Source organism: Hippichthys cyanospilos, chromosome 13 (assembly GCF_059441005.1).
Source record: "Hippichthys cyanospilos isolate Australia breed blue-spotted pipefish chromosome 13, RoL_Hcya_1.0, whole genome shotgun sequence".
Taxonomy (NCBI): Eukaryota; Metazoa; Chordata; class Actinopteri; order Syngnathiformes; family Syngnathidae; genus Hippichthys; species Hippichthys cyanospilos.
The window spans coordinates 3,165,806-3,171,021 of NC_142381.1; the positions used below are offsets into that span (position 1 = coordinate 3,165,806).

Consider the following 5,216-nt stretch of genomic DNA (forward strand, 5'->3'; position numbering starts at 1 on the left):
TAGCTAAATTGCTACTGCTAAAACGGCATGAAATTATGCTAATCCCGTCTTGGTGTACTAACCGAAGCTAATAGCGCCCATTAGCATAGCGTTAGCACAATTAAACGATTACTCTTGTGTCCGTGCGCCTCTTCCTTCAGGTGCCATTCATCAGCGAACGTTCACCCCCGTGACCCGAGGCGGGACAAAAATGTCGCGGCGGGATAACGGGGAACATCTTCAGAGTCGTCTGCTTCCAAAAGGTATTTTCCCACTGCAACCCAAATAATCCACATTTTGTCCCTCAAAAATGAGCATTATTGTCATTGATGGCGTGGCCTTATTGGCTGCGATTACATGGTGCAGGTGTACCTAATCAAGTGTCTGGCGACAACAATGTTGCGTTTTATATACTGTTGTGTGTTTATTTCTTTGGCTTTTCCCCCTTTAAATCAAAGGATGCCCATTTATCATGGCGCCCGGACAGCTTTCTTATGTCGCTACCTTGCGCCGCTCGCTTCCAGCCACCAAATTGCGCATTTTTATGGAAAACCGCAGTCATTTTGATTGATGAAATCCAAAGATGTCCAAAGCAATCCGGGGGATCCCCAACTGTGGCGCACCGGCGGGGTGCTGCACTGTTGCCATTGTCCCGCGCAAAGAAAAGGGGAGCGGCGTCCCGGGAGGGAAGAAATCACCATTTTAGCCTCAAAAGGGACTTTTTTAAAAAAGGCAAAAGTTTTCTTTTACAGGCAGTGGGAAAGTGCAGGAAAACTTTTTCCTCTTGTATCAACGGAAACAATGTACTTGTTCTTGGTGCATTCAGCTTTAGAGACAAGCATCGCTTCATAGAACAACTTCGGAATAAAGAATTGATTGTTGTTGCCGATCCTTATAAAGACACGTATATAAGGGGGTGTCCCCGTTAATGTCCTGGTTATTAGCGCATAAATTAGTTCCGATACCGCCGACGTCGGTCTGAAACTTACTATGTCAAAATTCGGTAAATTTGGTGGATATTTATTTAAAAAATTGGGGAATTTCCAGGAACGAATTTGTCGACGGAAAGTAGTCGTCAGTATCAGCTCATTTTTTGCTTTTTTTCTTAAAGTCTCGAACGTGCGTTTAAGGCTTCCAAAATTTGAGAGCTCGTCTTTTTGCGCAAACATGCTGGATTCAGTTGGTTTGTTAACATATAGGTCGAGGATCCATTGCCTGTGAGTTTGTGGCTCCTTTTTGGATGAAGAAGCACTCAAAGTCCTTACCGCGAGAAATAATTAGTTCAAGAAGGACTACTGGTTTAGCCTGTTAAAAGCTTTCTTTGTTGTAGGCTCGTTTCCTGTCTCTTGACCGGGCCTTTTCCCCTTCCTTCTGTCTTTTATTCATTTTACTTCTTTGTTAGTGAAATTTTGGCCTTCCAGTGACCGAAACGAATCAAAGAGAATCCTTTTTCAAAATAAAAGGTTTTTCAAAATAAAATACGTTTCAGACTCAGATCATGCATAAAACGGAAATGACTCATTATTTTTCGGTGTGTCCCATGCGGTCCAGTACCATGATCCATGGACCTGTACTGAGCCACAGACCTGTGGTTTAGAACCCCTGCGCTAGCGCATGACATAGTAGCTTTTATTGTAAAATTTACGCATTTAACGGGTAGCTACAGAAATGCTGCGCATTGTGATGTTTTCTTTGGCTGTCGTACCCTAAATGTAATGTTTACTACCCCCCACTTGCAAAATTGTCTGTCATATTAAATGACTGCTGAAATTACAGGTTCAGTGCACATTTAGTGGATCTTCTCAAAACAAATCGCACTACTTCTCTCCCGTCCCTCGTGTGACAAAGTGACGCAAGTTACGTTTATTTGCTTGTCTTGTTTGCGCAGTGATTCATATCAGCCGTCCGCTCTAATTGGCCTCTTTTATTAATACCAGCAGCGTGCCTCCCCTTTGCACCCAATAAGGCCCTTATATTGCCTACTTAATACCACATCGCCCAAAGGGAGCTTCAATAAATCTCCCTTTAACCACAGTGTTTTTTTTCCCGCCCACCCCTGGCAAAAGTGTCCTCGGGGCCACGTCGGGACCGTGTCACGGCGCCGATTGTGCGTGGCGCGGTGCTTAGGAGCAGCTGCCGCCACCGCAGACAAGGCCTTGTCAATTAGAGGCTGACAAGCTGCTCCTCCAGCTGCCTGCGGGCGCTCCGTGTCGGCCGCAGCCGGCAGCCCGCCGCCTGCGGGGCCCGCAATTAGGAGCCGTGTCAGCCCCGGCCGGGACCTCCGCGGAGCGGGCCGGGTGAGCATCGGTTATAGGCCATTGGCAGAACTCTCAAAGACATGCCGGAAATTTGGGTTCCAAGTGGACATTTTAGGGTCAATTGGGTCATTTACAGTTGATCTTCATAGTAATGCTCATTCTAGAACGTTGTCGAATTGTTGTCAAATGCGTAACCTGTAGAAATAATTTGTTCTATCGTGTTTCGAGAAGCCATGCCCTAAAGAAAAGCATTTTATGGTCATTTTAACGCCCCCAAAAAAATCACGTTTTGGATTTTGACCAATTGTTACCCAATTTTAACCTGTATACTAAATGGGTGATGGTAAAGTCTATAAAATCTGTAAGGCGTTAACTCTTTGAAAATTCAGTTCCTGATTCCCATTTGACTTAGCACCATGAAATTTGGTACGGTTATCAATCATGTGTCTCAAAAGCCATGACCAAAAACCCACAGAAAGGCCACCATTTTGGATATTTTAGGCACATTGTCCATTTGGCCATTTCCAGGGGTTCTTTAAAGAGCTTCATAGATTTTGTCTGATTGCTACCAAATTTGGACAACATACAACTAGACACATTTATGACCCTAAATTGTGACAAACGTTTGATGACTTGCCATAAATAAAAACTAACACACAAATTAGTAGACAGATAGATAGACAGACAAACAGACAGACAGGTAGCTGGATGGATGACAGACAGACAGACAGACAGACAGACAGACAGACAGACAGACAGATAGATAGATAGATAGATAGATAGATAGATAGATAGATAGATAGATAAATAGATGCTTGTTAGCTAACTAGCTTGAAAAATAGTAGGCTAGCTAGGTAGCTATTTAGCTCAACAGATTAGATAGATAGATAGATAGATAGATAGATAGATAGATAGATAGATAGATAGATAGATAGATAGATAGATAGATAGATAGATAGATAGATAGATAGATAGATAGATAGATAGATAGATAGATAGATAGATAGATAGATAGATAGATAGATAGCATGAGTAGACTCACAAAACAGTCTGCCATTTGGCTCGTTTTCGCCCATCAATTTTCGTATTTTGGGGCCTGCGAGCAAATAAGTCAAAAAGTGTCTCCATCGCTGTCACAACGGTGACAGCCCGCAGACAGATCGCTCACCAAGGCCCTTTTGTACGCCGTGTCACAGCTAGCAGCTGGTGGTGGCATTCCCGGCCCTTGGACGCCGCCCTTTGACCCTCGCGAGGGGCGAGAGGGGGTCGGCCGCTCTCCGGACAGGGCGGTCCGGCCGTCGCCACAGCGCCCGTGAGAGCTCGGGTCAGAGGGGGCCAAGTTTCCAGCAAGGAAAACGGCAAACAAAAAGCCCCCAAAGCTCACCATGCCAGTGGGATCATTAGTTGGAGCGTTTGTTTAACTAATTAGCAAGCTGGGCAGGCCCGGGGAGGCTTGTATGGACAACACGGACGTCATACAGGAAGGTGCGGGTGGACATCCCTCCGTCAAAGAAAAAAGAGCTACGGCGGCCTCGGTTTAAGCGAAGTGTGATGCATTGCCTGTTTTCAACCAAGGTATAAAATGCTTCCCAAGAGAAGCTTGGAATCAGCACAAATGCTTCCAGAGTGTTTCGTTTATATTTTTTTATCAACATATCTATATTCCCCTATCTATGACGGTGATTGATAGTGGTGATGAACAAACGAAGCTTCATGAAGCAGTCGTGATATAATTGGACTCCTTTTGATGGCGCTTTTGGTTCAAAGAGAGGTGTAGAATAAATCACAGGTGCTTCATGAAGCTTCATTTCCTCAGAATCCTCCTTTGCCATTTTTGCGACATTTTTCTGGGTTTTGGAGCGATACCGTAAGCCTTTTTCCTCCTCTAGCTCAAAAAAGGTCAGGCGGCACAGTTTTACACAGAGACTCTGCAAAACAGCCACATACAAGGCTTAACGGAAAACTTCTATCGGCTTCTATATGTCTTCTTCACAGAATCCAGTTATGCAAGTTGTAGTCAGCACCCGGCACGTCACAAAAGACTTTAATTCTCCTGTCTTTCACACAGAACCCAGTGAAGTGTACAAGCGGAATCCGTGCATTAACAGAAGAATATGCCGTTAAGTATGGATGATTTGTTTACATAGAAACCAGTGAAGCAAACTGTATACTCATGACACAACTGTTTATCCTCTGCTTTATACACAGAACTCAGCAATACCTGCCCAAGACTTTCAGGCGGAACCCAGTCAAATAGACTACACCGTTCAACCCAAAATTGAAACTTCCATCTGACTATGCCTTGAACACAGAACACAGCAAACTCAGATTTATAGCTGCTATCCCTAACGGACGTTTTTTTCTCTGTCTTTTGCACAGAACACAGCAAAGCCGTGTGCAGCTGTCATCTCACAAAGGACTTTTACATGAACAAGACTTTAACCAGAAAATGGTAAATGGAGTATAATGTCCAACCCATCAGAGAAAACCTTTCTGTATGTGCTTTTTACACAGAACACAGCAAATCCAGACATGAAGCCATTATCCTTCCTCTGGTAAACAACTCATTTCTTTTCATTTTTTGCACAAAGCACAGCAAAGCCACTTAGAGCCATTTTCTGACCCGTAACGGAAGAATTTCATCTATGCTGGTCTTTCACACAAAACACAGTAAAGCAGTTAAACCCGGAGAGTATAACAAGATATACCCATGTGCTTTATACTCAAAATTACAAATACAAGATTAGAAGCTCTGTAACAGGAGAGTCATAATACATTCCCCGGTGCCTTTGATACAGAACCCAGCAAAGGAGCACAAGGCAGAAGAACGTGGCGAGGCGTTTAGGGATGCTGCTCAGGGTTCAAAGTAGCGTTGGGGGACACTGAAGTTCAAGAACAGAGCAAACAGCACATGCCAACAAAAGGACGCCCAGAGCATTGATGGCTTTGTTGCGGTGGGTGGGGCAGAGCCTTTAAGGT

At 44.2% G+C, this 5,216-nt stretch overlaps 1 long non-coding RNA gene across 1 annotated transcript; it reads left to right on the plus strand.

The window, feature by feature from the left end:
* The first annotated feature begins 209 nt into the window (after positions 1-209).
* LOC148413453 (uncharacterized) lies at positions 210-4,680 on the plus strand. The gene is made up of 3 exons (XR_015867542.1): positions 210-242; positions 4,306-4,356; positions 4,446-4,680. It is a non-coding gene; the product is annotated as an uncharacterized LOC148413453 (long non-coding RNA).
* Positions 4,681-5,216: the final 536 nt, after the last annotated feature.